Source organism: Larus michahellis, chromosome 5 (assembly GCF_964199755.1).
Source record: "Larus michahellis chromosome 5, bLarMic1.1, whole genome shotgun sequence".
Lineage (NCBI taxonomy): Eukaryota > Metazoa > Chordata > Aves > Charadriiformes > Laridae > Larus > Larus michahellis.
Genome location: NC_133900.1, coordinates 78,437,045 through 78,459,762, shown reverse-complemented (window position 1 = coordinate 78,459,762; position 22,718 = coordinate 78,437,045). Strand labels below are relative to the sequence as shown.

Genomic DNA, 22,718 nt, shown 5'->3' with positions numbered 1-22,718 from the left:
CTGTCTTTAAATATTTGTTTGAATTGTACTGTTGGTGACTAAGAGTTTGGTAAGAATTAAGTGATACCATCTGCCATCTCCCCAAACTGATGTTTGTCTTTGCAACCCATGTCATAAATTTCTATACTCTGATCATGATTTGCTAAATGAAATCCTCCTGGGACCTGAGAATCTCTTTCATTTAGACGGAAGATATTCTTCTGGTAGATTCCTCCCCAGTCTGTATCAGTTTCCTGGACTAGCAAAGAGCATTTCTACTCACAGTAGTTCAATCCACTAACAGCAATGACTTTGCATCAAGAGGGAAAGCTGGCTTAGCAGTATTTGATCCTAGAACAAAGAGAGACTGCTTGAAAGAAATCCCCTTGGGTATGAAAAGGAGATCTCTGTGCAGATACATTTTCTCCCTACTCCTCTAATAGCTCCCCAAGTACACTCAGGCATGCCATTTCTGTCTTCAAAGAGCATTCTTAAAAAAAAGGTTTCCATTCCCTTTCAAAGAAAGGGAAGTTGATAAAGGATGGTGAATGGAACTGAATAGCTCTGGGCAGTGATGCTTAATGCCCATTAGAAAGGTGAGGGCTGCCCCAGGACAGTGGAAGGAGGCAAGACAGGCAGGTTTCCAAAGCTCTGCTGCAGTTAGGCAGTCCTTTCAGCCAGGCTCCCAGAGAGAAGTATCTGCCCCTGGTATCCAGACTCGACCCCACTGAGATTTCACACATCAGCTTCAGAACTAAGATGATGTGCATGTCAGCAGACAGGAGAGATCCATAACCTCTTCTGAGGGGAATCAACATCGAGCTGTCCAGGCAAAATCCCCTGCTGTGGCTCCTGAACTCTTCAGTAAGAGCAGCCTTTCTTTGGGCCTGAGGCTGAGGCACTCCACTTCCCCAAGCCAGGTTTGTCTATCCTGGCCTGCACTTTGACAAGTATTCCCAAGGCCACTCTTTTTATTTCCGTAATGACACTTCTGGAACTGTAGCAATCACTTAGAGTGCTATATTAATGTACTCATTAGGCTGACTCTTACACGTCCAGCAGGTTTTGAATGTCTCCAGAATTGGAGACTCCACCACCTCTCCCACCACCACTGGGAAGCCTGTTCCAGTGCTTTAGCCTTTAAAAACTGGAGCACAACCAGAGACAAGGTATAAGACACAAACTTTGTGTCTGTAGAGAAAAAAAATAAATTCTCATATGCATGAGAAACATATCTTTTTAGGTATATCCCTCCTAACATAGACTTGATGAACACGCATCCTTTTACGACAGCGATTGCAATCCAGACGTGTTATGCTGCTTCCTATACTTACTATGCACATATGCATAAGAAACAATGAACACTGCTCTTAACTTCTGTTGCTGTGTACCAAGTGCAGGGCACCATCTCACAGATGGCCCCCTTTCAGATTTGGCCGAGACATCCCAAGAGGCCGGTACTCATCCCTTCATATTTGATAGGAAGGTGCAGCAGGAAGAACTGATGAGCTTATGAGGATATTTGGCCTCCACACAGGAACAAATGACATCAGTAAGTGGTGACACAGTGCCTTCAGAAATCACTGACAAGTGTAACCTTTCTCATATCTTTTAACGCGTTGCCCACCACATGAGAACAACCTGTGCGGACGCGTGCTGACTCACAAGCAGTTTATCATAACGCTGTGTTCGAGTACTCAAACACTAACCTACTGACGCAAAGAAGGTAACAGCTGGGTGTGCCTTTTGGTGGCAGCATTGTCCTAGATAAGCTTACACTGACTGCAACCACACGCTCTTAAAAAGGGTCTTATTCCTGCGCCAACATGATTGAGCAAATCTCATGGTTTCCTTTTCTGTTGATCTTTAGGACAGAGAGGATCATGAAGTAGGGTAAGCGAACACGGAAAAAAAATGATTTCTCCTTCTTTTTGACCAGCAGGTCTCAGTATTTGCCTATTTGCTCCTTTTTACTTCCTCCTTTCCCCGCTGCAGTCTAAGCCTGCCTCATCCTAGCGGACCACTGTGGCCTCTGCTGCCATGAGCCCCACCAGCACTGGCCCGGGCCCCTGCTGAAGGTCCTGTGCAGCTGATGAGCACTGGCTCTTCTCTGAGCCTCCCTGGGCAGGCACACATGACAGCTTGGGAAATGGGGTTTTTGGTAATATATCAGGCAATCTGTCAAGAAGGAAGTGAGCTCTCTTAATGCACTGCTGCTGGTAGAGCCCACAGTGCTTCTGGAGGCATCTCTGAGGCACCTGTCCCACATTTCTTAGAGCAGACTTGGATACAATAGCATTGGGCACGTAGCCTGAAAGGGCAGTCAGCCAGGGTGGGCTGAGTTGTTCGTGCAGTCTAAAGAGAATAAAGATTGAGTCCTGAGCTTATACAGAGTTTAAGCATAGCAAATTAGTGATAAGAAACCAAAACGGAAAATGCCCTTGCACTTACCAATGGTGTGCAGTTATTTCTAACTAAGGTGAGGAGCAGACCCAACCTGTTGCTTCTCCCATGCATTCAAACGTGTAGGCTCCACTTCGGTGAAGTCTACTTTACAGAGACATTTGTCACACGCAAACACCTGTGAAGTCCATTTGTCACTGACCTTGGCACGGTCCTTTTGCTGTGTACAACTGAGGTGGCAGCTCTCTGGCTCTGCCTGCGCCGGGTCACTGCACTTCTGAAGTCTCTTTTGGACTAAGTTTTTCTTTAGCTACAGAGTTACTTTATAACACGGAATACGTCTCAAACAGTCCTCTGAAAAAGGGAAGCCCCGGTTCAACGGCCTTAGACTTTAGGACCAATGTTCATCTCGTATTCAAGTCTCCTCCTTCCTTGAACACATTCCTAGAAAGAACTGCAATGCCGTCCACATTGTAGTTTACAGTTTTACCGCTTCAAACGCATGCAACAAAGAGACAGGCAGGACAGGAGGACTTTGGCTAGACAGGAAAGGACTTGGACAGATCTATCTAACAGTGGGAAAAAAACCCAAAAGCTGCCTCATGTCTGATGGACATTCACTGTGTTTGTCAGAGTACCTGAACAAGAACAGATATCTTTCCAATCCCTTTTTATCTTTATTGTCTTGCTTTTTTTCTCTACAGTAGCTGCTGATGGACCCGTCTTAATCGCAGTCTTTCCTGGCCAGTTGTTAACCAGATAATTTACTGCTTGACCACCACGCACCTGAATGCTAACCCAAGAAGATGAATTCAGCCTTATAATTCATAGCAGCTCTTCCACTCAGATGGGAACATTTAATAGTCGTCTACTGTTATCCCTCTTCTAGCAGGAAAAGTTTGGTGTCAAAAAAACTTGTAACTACAAACACAATGCAAGGGACAAAGTCTCCATCTGCAAAGTCTGCATTCATCTTTAAAATTGTTTTGGCTGCTTCACAGTCGTGTAATATCTACCATTTTTGCAAAGTGTTTTCCATGTAAGAATAACCTAATAGCCTCCTACCCCAAAACAAAACCACAAACAATAGGTGGATACCGGAACAAAAAAGTAACGTATCATGTATCATCACACACACCCATTAAAATAACATTTTAATTTAATTACGTGTAATACGTGGTTTACATTAGTACACATCAAACCCAAGCTGCAGGTGGGAACACCCAAAGTTTTGCTGCAGTTTCCATTCAACTTGTCCTACAAAATTTTCCGTTAAAAGCTCTAATAAAAAAGATAAGAATCTCATATGGAAAGCAACTGTTATAAAGCAATATAAAACCTTGGAAAGTTTTAATATTGTTATTGAGGTGTATGTTTAAAGATTCCTGAAGAAAAGTAACTTAAAGATACTTGATATAAACTATTTTGTTGAGTTAATATGATATACTATAAGTATATATTTACATACTATAAATTTTAGGTGCAGTAGTTTAACTTTTTACACAGCATACAAATTAGTGAGAAAATACTCCAATAAGTTTGTAATGTACTGAAAATGGGAAAATATAAATATATACTGATTGTATACAGATTAATTTAAAGTCTTCCTTCACCCTCATTTTCCTGAAAAAAAAACTGTAAAAGTTTATATTTTATATTTTCCATCTTTAGATTGTATGCAAAAAATTTTGTTTGCTCTTAAGTACATTTAGTCGTATTCAAAACTGCAGTATTTCATTGATTAGATCTAGTGCAATAATACATGAAAGTAGAAGAATTCAGGGGTGAAACAAAACTAGGTACAGTCTGTGATTTGTGTGTGTGTGTACCCAGAGGCACAGACAATACATGATTTTACTGCAAGCATCCTAAAAGTTGATGTTGTGCCCAAGACCTTCACAAAACTCCTAATGTCTTGGAATATTCAAAGTAGTGTATTTAAATAATACTTAAAAGCCCTAAAATTGGAAAGCAGCACCCATAACAGAAGTCTAACACATATAAAATGGAGAAGGAAAGCTTTATCATCCAAAAGCAGAAACACCTCCCAGTCAGACTGGGAAGAAAACCATAAATTGCATCTTTTATATATTAACACTGTAATTTGCACTTTGTCAGAGACACAATAATGCTGTAAGTGTAAACTAAATGTAATACCACATACCGCAGCTCTTGCTGCTCAAAAAGCACATATGTTAAAGGCAAAGGTTCCTATGATAAGCTACGTTGCTTTCAGGTTACTCCTTTCAGCAGGAAAATTCATTACAAACCTGATTCAGAGCAACTTCTGCTGGGCAAACTTCTGCTCCTCTTACCCAGTCCCGAACTTCTGCCGTCTGAAACCGAAGAGTAATGACTGATTTTATTAAAATCTTTTTGAAGCCAGCTGTAGGTGGTGTGAGAACTGTTGGTGCTGAGGGGTGGAGGCTTGGCAGCCCGGGTGATTGGAGGGCTGCGAGCCGGACAGCTATTTGCCCAGCTAAGGCGGGGAGGGAGAGAGAGAAGGTCTTGCTGCTGTTCAGATAAATCATATCCGCTCTCTTCACGACATAAAAGCCAACTGGAATGCTGCTCTCTACATTTAAATGCACCTACATGCTTGCATATAAAACGCACGCTGTTTTGAGGGTACCCACCACACACACACACACACACGCCCCTGGCCCCGGGGACTCCTTTTACACATCCTGAAGGAAAAGCAAAAATGTGGATGTCAAACTGGATGTCCCACTGTGAAAACACAGTCTTGCCAGCTTGTTTCACATTCGCTCCCCTGGTAAAAAATAAACTGTCTTTGAAGCATATTGAAGGATACTTTGCAACACTTTGATAACTAATTCCAATACTGTAGCATAAAAACTGCTTTTGCTGAGTAAATTTTAGAATATAAATAATTTGAAAAGTATTGCCGTGTCTAGAAAAAACACAGAAGAGAGCATATTTACAGAGTCTGGTTAGAGCCCATTCTGCTGAACTGGGGTAGACGCACCGTGTATCTTGTTCTCCTTTATATGGCTTGAAACGTAAAAATGCTGAGGACTGGAATTAGAACAGTCCAAATATTCCTGTGACACAACCAATAAATAACCCTCAGTTTCTTAAAAATTAGCTTCTAGAATAAACCAAACCCCAATGGATAATATACAGCTGTATTTTTATTATTTCCAATGGCAGACAACCCCACCCCAAACATGTAGTAGCATTTCCAGTCAACATTATTCACGGCGTATTGTTTCCCTTAAAACACTTGTGTTTCAATATCTCTCTTTTTTTGTTCAGAGAACACTGAAAATATGAGTCTTGCTGGGAAAAGCCCTATGCTTTTCATCATTAAAAAGTCTTTCCTAAGAAAACATGGAGAAAAACACATGCAGTGTGGCAGCCCCCAGCAACTGACCTCAGCTTTTAGTTTTCCCTGAGTGCAAATTCTGCCAGTGCCGGAGGAGGAGAGAAGGTTCCTCTGGCTTCCCCCATCAAAAGTCTTGCTTCCTGTGGCCACACGCAAGGGATGAAGACAACTTTTCCTCAGCTCTCCCAGTTCCAAGGAGAAATACCTCCAAGAAGAGTGAGCTCCATGGGGGTGGGCCACGAGTCTTACATTACCCAAGGCTATTCTTTCCTTTAAGCGCAAAAAGGTGTAAAGAGAAAAGGTCTTGTTCATTGAAGGTCTAAGGATAACACCACTCACTCTTCCCCTCATGCTGACCTCATCCTTGTTAAATACAAACTTTATCTCTATACCTGCTCAGAAGACAGGAACAAGAAGTTATGCTAGAGGTGCAAGCTGCTAAACAGGTTGGGTTTCTTGTGTGGAAATATATGGAAATTACCTTTAAGGAGCATCATTCTCAACCATGACAACATCTAGGCATTTTTTCCCAAACCATCACTCTCTGCCAGGTCTGTGAATGACTTGAGAATTACTTGTGCGGATTTTAGTTAACATCCTCAAGACCAGTTCTGAATCATTTCCAGCCATGTAGATCCACTAGGAATTGTTGCTAATGCATAAATTAAGTGATTTATTGCTTAATCATGGAAAACATCTCTTCCAATTTAAAAGCAAAGTAGAAGCTGTAATTGTTTCACCATCTGCTGGATACAGACACTCTGTTTCTACTTGAGTTCTAAATGCTAGCCTTCTTCAGGCGTACCTTCCCCACAGTTTCAGGGAAGCATATGCCCACAGAAGAGCTGAGCGTGAGGCCAGCCTGGCGCTGGTGCTGTGCTTCAATCACTTCCTGGTAGACTCCTGCCAGGTTAATGATGATGCACTGTACTGGGCTGATCTATGAATTGCTGTCACTCCTGCAGCTGGAACCACTATCCGGGGTATCACCATATGTAAATAATTCCCAAGGGGGCTTTATTAATTATTAATAAAGACAGTTCAGGAAGGTGAAGCAAAAAAAAGAACGCAAACAAACCCATACAAAAAACAACCACCCAAAAAAAAACCCAAACAAAGAAAAGCAAACCTTGACAACTACTGTCAACTAGTTTCTAAATGTAGTGCAGAACTGAAGACTATGCAGGCCATATGGATGCGGTCATAGCAGGAGAACAGGCCCAAATTTAAACAGAGGAGTTGGAATTCTCTATTTCTGAGAAGGTAGAACAAGCTTAAGAAAGCAGTTTATTTTCAAATTTGCATTTTTGTAAACATTAATTCCCTACAATCTAAAAAACACCTATGAAGTATTTTATGGACATTTTATATACATGCATTGCTTTCATTTGTATGTACGCACGTTTCAAAACCTTTTGCGCTGTGCTGAATTAACAGAGCCATCCAGGACATGTTGTCATATTCACAGAGCAAGACAAACAATTCTGGGTAATAAATACACAAACCTGGTCAGACTGAAGCCAAGAGCAAAACTGCAAATTATATCATTGGGGTCAGGATTTGATTCAAACTAAGGACTTTGAATTAGGAAACAGGAAGAAGTAGACAGTAACAACAGAATGGGCTAACCCTTCCTCTGCCAAAAATGCACAACCACAACACAAGGATTGTTCACATTTTCCTGCAACAAATATATCTTTTTCGCTACCCACTGCAATGTCTAGCACTCTTTCAATTTATTCAATGCACAATTGAGAAGAAAAAATATCTATTCTCTTCTTATTTCACAGTAGAATGCCATTGCTACTTCTTACATGGATTTACTCCCCAAACAGAATAGAAACGTATCCACACAAGTCATTTATCTAGTTTAAGTTGGATTGCACGTGCCATAATACAAACAATGGCAATATTTAAACTACTTTATCTAATTTACAACATAAAACAATTCAGTGCTGGATCATTTTATCTAGAAGCTTTTGCTTCTAGAGTTTGCAAAAATCTACCTCTAGTACATCTCACTGAAAACTGGAAAATGACCACAGTTATTTATTCATCCATGTAACCACAGCATCTCCAAAACTTTCTTTGGTACCATTTCCAACTCTGAGGCACCAGCTCCTCTGGGATTGCCTTTTCAGAGGTGGATCTTCCTTTTATGGAAAATGCCAAAAGCAAGATTACAGTAAGTCAGATTTAGTAATAACCACATCTCTCTCTGTTTTCTGCCTCTCTTCATTTTTATTCTTGACCTTATTATGGTACAAATTTGTTACAGGCACTAAAAGTTCGACTCCTTCAAGGGCTGTATAAATCGGTTCAAAATTTCATCCTCATTCTTCAAATTAACAGTAGAAACCCTTCTGACATCCATAGGGCTGGAAAGATACTTGCAAATGGACTTTCTGGTTGCTTGGGAGCTATCACCCGACTGTGATAGCAATTCATCCCTGGAAACACTGGTAAATTCATGCATCATCACAAAGACAGATAGGAGCTGCACTGCTGCTGCTCATTTGACTTTCCAAAAACTTAATCCTGGGACCAGGAGCACACAGCTACGCTGCTGAAGGCATTCAAACCCAGAACCATCCCTGGCTCCAGGCCAAGAGGCAGGGAGGACGCTGGCGGGTGAACTAAAACAGCTCGCATCTGTCCCGCCTAGATCTAGAGCACTGCGGGGTAGATCAGTATGTCCATTTGGTTCAGAGGTCCAATGGACATTCAGACATAATTTTTTGTGTGTTTTCAGTCATGCACACTCGAAACTACAAGAAGACCACGTTGACACCCAGCGGAGTGGTGTTTTCATAGATTCAGCCAAAAGGTGTATTTGTGTGCCTCGGGACAGCATCAGAGAGGTGTTCATGAAGGTACAGGGTCTGGTGGACCAGCGTCGTATGCCAGATCTGAGGCACTTTGGACAAGACTGAGGACACAGAGTGCTGTGCTGTCTGGAGGAAGCTACCTGCAATAGCATACCCAGCTTCTCTCTTGGAGGAAATTCTTGTTTCTCTCCAGAAAAGAGCTGTGGTATGTCCGCTTAGTGTACTCCATCTTGGCTCTCAGTTTGTTTCCAACTGTGTTTTGACCAGCAACATTAACTTTATAGCTTAGGTTCTGGCTTTAGAGACTTCTTTTCTGCTCCTTAGCAACTATATCTCACACTTGGATTAATCTAAAGTGCCTCATCCAACAGTTCTCTGACTTGCAAACCCCAAGGACTTTCACAGCACATTCTTTCTGTAAAGAAGTTGATCAGAAATTCTCTTCTTGCCATGAAACAGCTGACCACATTAGAAGGAATGAATTGAAAGAGGAATCTGCTTTATTTATTTTATTTTCCTATGGAAGGCTCCTTTAAGGCTTTCTCTTATAGTGTCAAGAGAATATGAACATATTTTCATAGAGTTATGCGGAAATTTATGCTCAGGGAATTTTAAATTGAAAAGAAAAAAATCCCCATTAATTTGTGAAACTCTTGCACGAACTGAAACAAAATACTGCAGAAGGCCCAATGACAAACTGATTAAAAGTGGCTCTGCTGTTGGCTCTGACTTGTCTCCCAGATACAGTCTCGCAGCTACGGGCCAAAAAGCTGTGGATTTTTACGTAACGAAAGGCGCTAACTTTGCTGAAGCATATCCACGGGCTTGCCCATATAACTACCCGTACCACACAGAAGTTAAACATGAACAAATGTGCTTGCAGGACCGGCGCCTTAGTCAACCATTGCAGTCCCTCGATGGTGCTCTGCACAGCATGTGCTGCTTTTGCCTCGGAAAGCGGGACTTTGCAGCCAACTGTAACAAGCATAACTTTTGACACACACAAGAAAAAAAACCCACAACACGGTCTGTCCAGTTCGTGTAACTCTGACGGGATTTGAGAAGATGTACTGGTATTCATAAAAGGATTCATCAGGTGCCAGCAAGAATCTTTTCTATGTCAAGATAAGTAAAGTAATTAGAATTTTAGTGGTTCTGAGATGTGGTTCTGAGAATAAAAATCCAGGTTACCACAAAAAGTATAATTAATACAATCTATGTGCTAATCTACATAAGATGATCATAAACATGTAAGAGAGAGAAAGAATCTTTATAAAGCTCAACAGTAATGTAGGCTATCTCTAAAATGTTATGACAGGATCATTTCTGAAGAGCATAAATTACAATCAACACTTTTTAAAGGGCTTCCTATTTATTAAAATATAAATATATTTATTTTAGATTGCTTCTCATGGTTCAAGCAGATTGCTGAAACTAGTTCCTACAGAATGTTGCACAGATTAAAATGAAATTATCACTTACCAAGTCGCTCGACTTTTCTTTAATAATTTCTTTCACTTTGTACTTAGAGAGAAAAATACCTCAAATCCTGATCTTCTGTAAGAGAAATGTAATACATCGTATTAAAAATAATCATATACTCATAGACTAATACAGGCATGAAGAATAAATCTGCTAACCTGCATTTCATCTGTAACAAGAGGAAGAGCTACATTGGCACAAATTCCTACTAGTTATTTTGACCCAGGAATGAGTCATTTAACCTAATATTAAGCATGTCCCAAGCAGCTACGAGCTATCATTTGTTGAATTCCAAGTGTTCCCAAGGGTCTAAAGAAAATGTTTGTAGTGCTGACTCATAGTGCTGTCCCCAAGCCTAAAATCAGAGTTTTGGAGAAGCCTTGGAGAAGGAACGTAACTATTTAAAGCCATACTTTCTATAAAAAAAAAAATCCACACATACTTTTTTGGCCTAAATCCACACCTTGAATACAGAATTAATATAAATAGTAAATTTTGACAGAAAGGTTTGTAATGTATACAAAGAAGAGACAAGAAAATCAAAGTTAAAACTAACACTTGATCTGTAATTGAAAATAAAGCGCAATGCCACGTCTTGCCAAGAATGAAACAGTCTTGCATCTCCCCAGGGACCTGGGAAAGGAGCATCAGATGCAGCTCCACGCTGCAGCTTGGGAAGGAGCATGAGGAAGGCACCACAGGCTAGTCGAGGTGTGAGCGTACTCCTTCATCAGAGGCATGAAACGGTCTTTCAATAAAACCAAGGAAAAAGATCTACCAGAAAACAAAATGTTAAGGCATTGTGCAGTTTTCAAGGTGTAAGCTATTGGATAACAACTTATTTTGCTTTTCCGTAAGGCTGATGGAACTCACAACATCTCAAACTGAAGCAAACTTAAAAAAACAAGAAGTATTTTATTTCTGACAACAGTCCATATTTGAGCCAAATGTGTGATAACATACTACTGGCCATGTATATTTGCTTCTAATGGCAACTTAGGTAGCTAATTAGGCACATTTCATAGTAGTTATCCTTGCTTATGTAAATGCGACTGAGATGTTAAAATAGTACTTAAATCTCAAAACTTTAAAAAAACCAAACCTTACCCAGCTTTCTACCCCAATAATGGAGCACTAAATTATTTATTATTAAGAGTTATGTCATTATTTACAAAGATAGTACCTTTTTAGTTGTTTTGAATGTGTTTTCTTTATAATTGGTTTAAGGTTACCTTGTTCTAGTTATTACTTTCTTCACTACCTGAATTAACCAATTGAAAATTTATTTCCTTGTCCTATAATTTAAGACTGTCATTCTTCAACTTACTCTTCCCCCACTCCCCGCCAAATAATCTCTTTTCTCAGTTTACTTGGATTTTTTTATTGTTGCAGGAATATTTGTGAGAGGGGTTTGATGTCTTTTTGGTTTTGTTTTTGTTTGTTTAAGAATCCTTTAATTGGAAAGGCTAAAAGTGTTATCTTTTCCTGTATCGAAAAAGGGAAATCTTTCCAGTTACCATCTTTAATGAACATTCGGTTTTCCTATCAAAAACAATTTTGTCTGGAAAATTTCTATTAACTCCATTTCTACTTCATTCCTGAGGTATGTCATTAACAATCATTTTCCATGCTGGAAAATGCCTGCAAAAATGATATGAAGGTTGCTGTTTTTATTTACTTTTTTAAGCTGTTTTTAATCAGTAACAGGGCTTTACCTCTCACCCCATGGTTACTAAGTTTCCATGACAGCCTCTTGTGTAAGACCTAAGCAAAAGCCTCTTACAAGCTTACATCAGATCAATTCCATCTATTCTGTCCTCTTCAAAACCAGACAAAATAAAAAAAAATAAAAAATAATAAAAAAAACCTGACAAAGTAGTAGAAAAGTATTTACAAATACAATCCTGGAATATTTTTTTTTTCTGTGCTAATAGGAAGATACGAGTAATGACTTCAGGATTAAAATGAAACACCAAGCCTTTCCCTGCTGAAAACTGCATTGCTTTGCACAAAATTGGTGATTCTCTAAAAGAGATTTAGTCACTGATTTTAAAGTAGAAATCATGAGAGCCCTTTCACATGCCTAAACTCCTGAGGTGGCTTCTAAAATTTCTATAAAGTCTATATATTTTTGGAATGTCTTTGGCTGTCTGCTCCTGTGTGCTTACACAGGGGAACCACAACAGCTCAACAGCCCAAAAATTAGCCTAATTTCATGGCGGAAGAATGGAAATTAAGCAAAGAACTAATGATTCACCTCATTTCTCCCCTCCATTCCCAGCCTCAGCTGGCTGGTTTGACGGCAGAAGTGGTAACAGCATGAGGGATTCTTGCTCTGCTGAGGTTGCCCAGTCCCATCCCTAGATCACAGCACCTCTTGGCCCATTTGACCAGTGCACCATACACTAATAGGCTACAGCTGGTCTTTTTGTTTAAAAAAAACCCAGTGCAATTAATTTTCTGTATCGATTTATTGAAAATTTTTTACAATAACTCAATTTCCTATAAAAAAGTGGACTTTTCTCTTTTTTTCTATGGGGGCCAGGGAAGGAAGAACAGAGGGTGGAGGAGAGAGAAAGGATGAATGCATCTAATTTAAGACTAAAAGAAATCATGGATGATACTGGAAATAGCTTCGCTTACGGAAGTGTCATGGAGCTTCTATTACATATTTTACTTGTTTCTATATGACTTTTTATGGCACATGAAAAAGATGCCATCTTAAAGGGATTACAAAAAAAAAGAACTAAGTCACCTAATCAAGGTGTCACAACTTTCTCAGAATGGAACTTCTAAAATGAAGTATGTATTAATTATCTGACAATTATAACAGTTTTTAAAAGCCAAGTTTGCTTTCTCTTGCTTACAGAAATACAAGAATTAGATTCACACATAGTTTATGTACGTATTTCATTTATCTTAGGTCAAAGACAGTAAGAATTAATTTAAAAGAGTCTTATATACAGGTTTTGACTAAATATTGCTCTGAAATAATGGCAAAGTATTTATAGTAGGATCCATCGCTGGATCTGTACTGGATTTTAAACATTAAATCAGAGTAGCATTTTGCATACATTCTGTGGGAAAATGGAACTGTGACGTGCCCAACACCACTGGCAGACATCACTCACACCAGACAGAACCAGTGTGCTAAGTGCACTGCTGTGATTTATTTTAGGCTTATATGTCAGAACAATACAAAACAACATAAACAGGAGTACCTAGTTCACACAATGTAAGTAAACTCCATCTGCAAGGTGTGATCCCAGAAGCATTAAACAGCGTTCTGTGCTCTGAAGTTAGTGGTGTTAAGGTCACCTCGCATTCCTTGGGCATACTTTCTGCACCCTGCAGAACCAAACACCACTTCCTTCAAATATGAAATCCACAAAATAATAAGTCACTGCAAAGTCACTATAGCAGCCTTGTTACAGAGCACTACCCTTTGACATTAAATGTAGATACTCCCGCCAGACATTCTGAATATACACTGTCCATGTCAAGATCGTATAAATTCTAACATCTAACATTATTTATAACTCAGGCAACTAATGCCAGAGAGTTCCCTTTTCATTCTTGGCTTTAAATAGCACCACTACATTTAATGCATCAGGAATGGAGCTTGAAGAACATTATAACCTTCAACTGGCTAATTTTCTGAAAAGGTTTTCAAATTTCTCAGTACTTTTTAAGCAAGTCAATAAATAGCTTGATTGCTTGTAACATCTCACAGGTGAAACATGACCAAGACTTTGAAACACAGCAAAAACCAATACTGACCTTGCTAGTCACACACTGATTTCCAAGTGGCCAAGCAACAGCTACGGGAAGTGACCCTATGTTAGCCTAACCATGCGCTGTGGCCTTCCAAAGAGCTTACAGCATCTTCTGAAGATACATAGAAAACCCTTTGTGAACTTCCCTTGAGAAAGAAGTATTCTTTTGTATCTTAAATCACAGCTATGCATGACAGTTGCATAACCACGATGAAGGCTGCTGCTTTGCAGATCTATGTAGATCTGACTTAATGCATAAAGCTTGAAACATTGGCAAGTCTGCCTGAAGAAACCAGATCTTCTCTTGGTATAAATCCAGAACAAGTTTAGCAATAGCAGGAGAGTCATTTCATCAGAGTGTAAAAAAAACCATGTAGGACAGCACAAGCATAAGTTAATAAAGTGATGAATATTCTGAAAATAATAAATGACATATGGAATAACACAAACATCCCAGACAAAGCCCAACTTGTGAGTGTGCATGTGTGTATCTGTACTCGCAGACAGCATGATGGTTCTTTACTTGCAACTTTTTCTTCAGTATAAATTGTCTGGTGGATATTAGAAAAGATAGCAGCTTAGCAGTTCCATAGTTTTTCCAGGAGTCTGTTCTCCTCATAAAAATCCGAAGTCGTTTGAGCATTAAATTGCATTTATTGCACCTATGAAACTACTTCACTGGCTACCAAATGGCACAGAGGAACAAACCACGTAAATGTGGCATGCACTGAAATACCTGCAGTATCAACTGATGTACTAGTTATAATAAATTACTCACAAATGTGTTTTCAGGATAATTTGGATCAAACAGCAACTGGAAAATGGTTGGGACAGCCCATCACTTCCCCCACATGAAGACTGGGTGAAATCCATTTTTCTAATTTCACTCTGTTGTGGCAGCTGAAAGCCCCATAAATTTATAACTTTTAATTCTGTCTTCAGTGAACACAGAACATCTTGATAAACATTTTATACCACCTCCTCCCCTCAGTCACTTTCTTCCTTTGCCACATCCAATGATCCTGAATGGCATGCTCAACTTCTGACCAAGAACGTCAGGGGATGTCACACAGGTAATTAAGACTTCCCTCAAATATCCTCTATTATATATTGAACTTTAGCAACAGAGAACATCAGCAATAGAGAACATCAAGCACATTTAGTTACCAAATTATCTCATATTTATGCTCTAACTGCACATTCACACCTTTCTTCTTTTTTATCATCCATTAAGTGAAACAAGATACTTCTCCCCTTGTTTGTTCCTAAATCAATCACTTTTTCTAAACGTATAATACAAAAAATTAGCCTCATCTCCAGCCATGCTGTGAATAACTTGTGGGGAAAATCCCATAAAACACTAGATCCTAATAACAGCCAATTCTATTTACTTAAAAACCCACCCCAAATGTACAAGCCAGGCCCTCAAAAGTCCATACACTGCAAGTAACTAGACTAGTTATCACCAGAGAGATATCCTTCCATATATATTGTGTGTATGTGGGTTTGTGTGTGTGCTTGAGTGCAAACTACAGTATTTCTTGGATTGCTTCTCAGTGCTTACCATGCAAAAGGATAGCTTATTTCTGGGTGGCCTTGCCTTCATTGTTATTATGGCTGTATCACAATTTTGCAATAAAACTGTCCTCCCTCACTTTGTCATGAGCTCTGGCGGCAATGGCAGCAACTTGAGTTCAAAGTGCCCATTTGTGCAGAGACAGGATCTGGCCACAAACCATTCCCTACTTGCGCCAAGAAAAAAAGGTGGCCAGAAGAGATCTGCTATCTCAAGGGTCAAAGCCAGAAAACAGGTTGCTATTTGAAATGCAACGATCTAGCTTAATCTCGTGGGAAATTACAGCCAGCAAAGGCATATTTTACCAACTGTTTGAGTAAAGCTTCTGACATCTGATACCTTCTTGTTTAAGAGAGTAACTCGAATATGCACAACTCCTTTTGTGTAAAATATTGAGTGGCAAAATGCCATAGAAATTACTTCTATTCTGAAATGCCACCGCTTCCCTTACTACTACTAGATGGAATATTTCGCCAACTTACTGATGTTTATTCAATATGATTAATAGGTTAGTAGCATTTGTAAACTGTACTTGGTTTCATAATGCAAGAAATTTTTGGCACAAAGAGTAATTACACATTCCTCATAGAAACACTATTAAAACATGAAGCTTTAGTTGTTCTGGATTAGCAACAGATACTCATAGAATGAATTTTGTTATATAAAATTAAGATAAACGGTGTAAAATCCTGCATGCCTAATCTAAAAAAATTCTTAGCTAGTTTAAATGATAACCAACTTGTCAGCAAGCATACCTTGGCTAAGATCCTTTTTCATCTATGCATTGCTTTACTGGCCTTCACAAAATGCCACTTCGGCATACAGTTGTCAAACTACTGCTCCTTTATTTCTGTCCCCAGAAGTGCAGCCAGCAATGCACGTGCATTTCTCATGTGGAACTCCAATTTCCAGCAGCTGAAGAGGCTAAAGCAGAACCAAACGTTCCCTGTGCTCAGACTGCCATAACTTCCAGTCACTTGCTTTTATTTCCCTTTAATCTTGGCCTTTTTTACACATTTCACATACATACTAAGTTCAAATTTTCATTCTTTTCTGCCTTCTTAAATTATTATCTGCAAAGAACAAAAACAACACAAACACAAAGAACACAGTTTCATCTTAAAATCTTGTATGGACTCAATAGAGTGGCGTGGACATTGATGAGGGGATCTCATCAATGCTTATAAATATCTAAAGGGCGTGTGTCAAAAGGATGGGGCCAGACTCTTTTCAGTGGTACCCGACAAAAGGACAAGGGGCAAAGGGCACAAGCTGGAACACAGGAAATTCCGTCTCAACAGGAGGAAAAACTTCTTTACTTTGAGGGTGGCAGAGCACTGGAACAGGCTGCCCAGAGAGGTGGTGGAATCTCCTTCTCTGGAGATACTTAAAACCCCCCTGGACACGTTCCTGTGCAACCTGCTCTGGGTGACCCTGCTTTGGCAGGGGGGTTGGACTGGATGATCTCCAGAGGGCCCTTACAACCCTGACCATTCTGTGATTCTGTGACATCTTTTTATCCAAATATCCTTCCCTTTAACTATCACCTCTCACGAAAACATACCTTTTCTAGCACTGAAATATCATTCATATCCATCTAAATATTACGCTTGTTTTTCAGAAGTAGTGTGCAAACAGTATCACATGCCAATAGTAACTTTCAGACACATTATCTGTTGGTGCCAGAGTCCATCTGGTAACACGAGAAGTGAACTGGATGCATTGTTAGTAATATGAGACCCAGACAAAACGTCACTCTAATTTTGCAATACGTGATTTTCAACAAGTACTGAGAGATGCCAAGGAATGCATCATTATTGACTGCCTTGTTTAACTGCAATTGTGCTGATTTTGTGAAAAATCCAGAAGAGAAAGGTGGTCTGATGTGATAAGCGCTCTTCAAAGAGTAGTAGAGAGTTCTATCTGTTTCAGCAGAGGTTAAAAAATCCCACGAGCATCTTAATAAATTTGAAAATTTGCTTGAGTAAAGCAATTTTTAAATGTTAATATTTTCCTCAGTAGATTGGAATATCAAAAGCCATCACATAACACATTATATTTAAATGATCAATTTTAAGTATTCATTTCAAAAATAAAACTCACCTCAAAAGAAATTTTAAAGAGTTTCTGGTTGTTTTCTATTTTAACTTAGAGCACTGTACTAGATGAATGAAAGTAGAGCAATTCACTAGACAGGAAGCTACTGAGATACAGTAATTGCTCCACTATGAAAATGTTCTTGAAAACATTTTAAATTGCTTCTAGTTTTATCCTAAGAATCCTTTGTCTTGGTTCCAAAAAAACCTAACAGAATTCTAATGATCAAAAGAAAAACAATTTAGAAATACTTTGATGATAACAGAAGGAAAATCACTGTTGTACTCCAGCATTTCTCCACTGAAGTCTAGAAATGACAGGTCAAAGCACCTAAATACCTCCAGTTCACAAACTTTATATAGGCTTCTCAAACAAAGCATCCAGAGTTCCATGTCTGGTACTGAACTACCCAAAACATTATCTATCCATATCTTGGTAAAGAGAGGAAAAGAAGAGGAGAAGAATGCAGCAGTTACTAGTCTATGCTTCATCCATTAATAACATGATTTTTTTCAGCTTATTGGGTCTGAGGTGATAAACAGCTTTGAAAAAGCATCCTTCTCAAATGCTATCAATTTGGTATACTTAAAATACAAATAACAAGCTCTAATTAAAGTAACAAAATAGCATGGAAGTTTGGAAATCCAAGGCAGGAAGTCTGGGTATTCATAAAAGGACACGAAACAGCTCTTCAGGATTTTCTGGATTAACACTGCAGTGCCTTTGCGCTTACTAGCAAAGTTTTGGTGGTGTACAAATTAAACACATTTTTTGGTGCTAGACAAATATAGTTTTAAAAATCTATCATAATATGCACAGCAGAATTTCCTGCCAGAATGAAAGTTAAAAATCAACCTTTTGAAGATATACCATATGACCCACCTGGAATTAATCGACATCATCGTCTGATTTAGGCAGGGATTTCCCTAAAGACTAACCTCCTCTCTATTTCCAAACTCTGCAGGTAGAAAACTTTAAAATAGAAGACAAAATCAATTAAAGCTGCTATAACACTGCAGATACTTCTGGAAACCTGCTACAGAAGGTTGTTGTGTGCAAAAACATTTGCATTTACCTCCGAATGACAGTCAAGGTTCTACCTCCTCATGTGTAACTCTCCAGCAGTGCTAGTAGTCATCCTAACTCACTGATTATCCTTAAAGGTACACTGGATGGTGACAGGCTACAGCCTATTGTTGACATGATATTGAGAGAAATCTTTGAAAACCCTGAGAGTAAAAATATGAAAAAGAAGTGGTGTTCTTCTAGCCATAAAACATAAATAGGTATTATGAAATTTTCAAGGCAACTTATTCTACAGTCATATATAGCTAGGTAACGTTCTAAGCAGGAAGGCTAAGACTTCACAAGGCTACAGTGGAACATATTTCAGTTACTCTAAAATTCCCTACAATTGTAAAGAGAAATGAAAAAAAATAATCTCCAAAACATTAGAACCGATTCATTACCTTCAAAACTGACCTTAAAAAGAGGTTTTTTCTGATTGGAATTACAAACCTCACCACAACAGACAACTATACAACAGTTAGGAATACTTCTAATACTTCTAAAAGGATGTTTAGGGCAGGCAACAGCTAATGGATGAATTGTCCAGAGCAGAAAAAATGGGTTTACTCTTGAAGGACATCAGTAGGCTCGGCACTGGACTGCAATGTTTCATATGAAACTGGTGATAGTTATTAAGCCAAAACATGAGAGAAGGAAAAAAATGCAGAAAATAGAGCTACTGAGCCCAGAGATCAAACAGATCAAAGACAGCTACTCCTTCAAAATAAAGACCCCATTATTTATTTTCTAAGTGTAATTTTGGTCTCTGCTGTGATAGCTGTGTGAGTGTGTGACATTAGAAATTCTGTCATGACCTAGACATACATCATCCAAACAGGCAGAAAATGCCCCTGAGAAAGCAGAGACAACTACTTTATCATTTTATGCCTACCACCATAAAATACACACTGGGATCAGTGATGTGATGACAGTGCCATGACTTCTTCAAGAGTTAAAGTAATTTCACACTGCCTTTCATTCTACCTGTTCCTAAAGCTCTATAATGCAAATGCAGAAAAAACCCAACCCCTCAGAAAGCTATTTCATGTGATTAAAGTTGTGTTCTGCTAACAGATTCTCTTTAGAACCTGTTAGAAAAAACTTGTTTAGAAAGTTTAGAAGCTGATTAGAAAGAAAACACATAATTAGAGCACAAAAGCATTATTCAGCTGGGGAAATCATTAAAATTATGAGTCTGGCTCTTCCTAAACTTAGCTTAACTCAATTTATGCATACTACTTTTTTTATTTCTCCCCTTCTTCCACAAAGGACAAAAGACCAAACGAAATAATGTTCACAGTCTTAGCTGCCTGGAACTAAAACAAAGCCCATTTGGAGAAGCTTGTGTAAAAGAGCGGAGATGGACTCTAAGTGAACATGAGTAGTGTTCAGAGGATTTCTTTGTTCAAAGTTTATCAAACTGGCATACAAGGAAAGCACAAGTAACAAGCACATGCTGGATAAAAGGCTATTTGGAAAGGGCAATCAAAACCAGATGAGAAGCCATGGATATGGAGGAGTTAATTTTGGGCATTGGTATGAATTCTGAAACAGTATAAAAGATCAAAGAGAAGCTACTGACAGTTTGGAGTATGGCACACACACCCCCTCAAATGAATTGAACATCTCCTAAAAATATAACTGGGTATTACATGCACTCTTACTCTTTGTCTCGGTATTAGATGTTAGTCACAAATTATTCCTCATGACTTCTACAGTTAATACAACTTATCAACGCCCAGAGACAAACTAAATTATTATGCAAGTGAATGGCCACTGTGCTGGGAAATATTTTTAACAATCAGATGACCTGAAAATAGAGAGGAAGGAAGGAAGGAAGGAAGGAAGGAAGGAAGGAAGGAAGGAAGGAAGGAAGGAAGGAAGGAAGGAAGGGAGGGAGGGAGGGAGGGAGGGAGGGAGGGAGAAAGAGAGAGAGGGAGAAAGAAAAGAGAGAAAGAAAGAAAGAGAGAAAGAGAGAAAGAAAGAGAGAAAGAGAGAAAGAGAGAAAGAGAGAAAAAGAGAAAGAAAGAAAGAAAGAGAGAGAAAGAAAGAAAGAAAGAAAGAGAAAGAGAAAGAGAAAGAGAGAAAGAGAGAAAGAGAGAGAGAGAAAGAAAGAAAGAGAAAGAGAGAAAGAGAAAGAGAGAAAGAGAGAAAGAGAGAAAGAGAGAAAGAGAGAAAGAAAGACAGAAAGAGAGAAAGAAAGAGAGAAAGAGAAAGAAAGAAAGAAAGAAAGAAAGAAAGAAAGAAAGAAAGAAAGAAAGAAAGAAAGAAAGAAAGAAAGAAAGAAAGAAAGAAAGAAAGAAAGAAAGAAAGAAAGAAAGAAAGAAAGAAAGAAAGAAAGAAAGAAAGAAAGAAAGAAAAAGAAAGAAAGAAAGAAATTTGGGCTGTAGCTGATGAGCCATTTTCTTTTCACATCTGTCAGCTTTTCAGATTACAAGCAGTGTTTTGTATTATAGCTAAGAGTAAAATGACTTGGTGACCCCATTTATTTGGATAATTCTTGAGGTTGATGTGGCTCAAATTCATGGAACTAATTTGTCTGGATAACAGCTTTACAAAGGTTCAGAAAAGTCTAGACATTTTCACTGTGGGAAAAAAAGAAGCACAATCACTTTTATACAAACTTTAAAAATAATATCCTGCAGTCATCCTTTCATATTGCAAATTGTACTTCTAAAGTCAACAGCAGATAAACCGAAGCAGTTGAAAGCAGCAGTGTTTGTACAACACTGGAAGGTATCAAGGGACATGGAAACAGCTTTTGATTCAACTATTTTGCAAGAACTGACACAGCAAAGCAGTGCTATAGGCTCCACACAATTTTTAAGGTAAGTGAAATTTTACCTAATGATAGTATAATTAAAAAGTAAGGTACTTCTCAAAGAACTAATTAACTATAAAATTTCCTGTCCACACTGATGGAGGCTCAGGCAGCGGAGCTGTAAGATTCATGAGAAGTTTGAGCACAGTTTCTAGCAGCCTAGCACAGTTTGACTAACGAGAGAAGAAAAAAAGGAGGCAAGGGAAGAGACAAACATTGTATTTGATTTTTACATCACTCCCTCTCACTACAGCTACAATTTTAGCTTAGAAATAGGTTTTAAAACTTAGCTCTAACATACTTGGCCTGACTCCATTCTGGCCTGCCAAACTATGTTCCAAAACTGGTTTAACTGGAACCATGTTCAAACACTGTTGCCAAGCTGTTTTTGCTCCAGAACAGGAGGGGAAGACTCAGCATTTATTTCTTTAAAAAAGAAAAAGAAAATACTTAATGCTTTATCCTTGATCCAGAAATTCAAACAATTATGTATAATCAAAAAGACTGAAATCCCTTCAAAATTAAGGGCTTTGTTATAAAAGCACTTGAATTTACTACAGATTGTAGCCACATGGCAAAATCATTTCCATAAATACACTTTGAGTCCTAGTTAGTGAAACAAAAAACTTTTCATCCGTGCTAAGATAAAAAATACCTCTGCAATTATTCATACTGCAGTAACACCCAGCTCAGGATCAAGGCTTGTCCAAGTGCTCAATCTAAGAAAAACCAATAGTGTGAGAAAAACAGAGGTAAAACAAGCAAATACAAGTAAAGCGCGTGGGATGGTGGGTTCATCTGTCTTCCTACTGATGTGTGCAGTCAATTTCCCTGACTCTGTCAAAACAAGAAGCTCTAGTGTAGCCATTGCTACTAATACCTTCAAACAAGAATGGAAACAGTTTGTAAAGTTCATCTTTCAAACACCGTTCCGTTGATTCAGGCCAGAAATTGTTTTTTTTCACCTCACAATTCAAGCTTGGCCGGCTGCTTCCTGCAGAATTACTGTTTCAAGAGTCAACTGTTTGCCCAAGTGGAATCCAATAGGATTGTTTCCTGACTAAATTCTTACATCCAAGTTTCTTTCTCTGATGCTTCTTTGGTTATGCAGGTCCAGTATTTTCCATTATGTACCAAATGCGACCCCTTCAAAAATTGTCTTTACACATCCCTCTTTTTGGTAAAGCTCCATCAGCTAAAGATCCACAGTCAGTCTGGAATAAGAAATTCTTGGTTTTGAGTACTAAATTTCATCCGAGCACATATGCACACCAAGCACAGCCCAGTAAAAAGAGTTTTTATTTGACTTAGACGTCATGGTGCCATACTTAGCTCAGTC

At 38.8% G+C, this 22,718-nt stretch overlaps 1 protein-coding gene across 6 annotated transcripts in view; it reads right to left on the bottom strand.

Annotated features, from left to right (window-relative positions):
* Positions 1-22,718, bottom strand: part of SLC7A2 (solute carrier family 7 member 2) — a 58,067-nt gene that overhangs the window by 18,798 nt on the left and 16,551 nt on the right. For 2 of the 6 annotated variants that reach the window (XM_074588173.1, XM_074588177.1), the window contains exon 1: positions 4,653-4,791. The exons of 2 other annotated variants lie outside the window; for them this stretch is intronic. The gene's annotated coding sequence lies outside the window, so the exon portion shown is untranslated. Of the gene's footprint in view, positions 1-4,652; positions 4,792-10,041; positions 10,117-16,148; positions 16,187-22,718 lie in introns of those variants that run through there. 2 more of the 6 variants (XM_074588176.1, XM_074588179.1) reach the window with 2 other exon arrangements.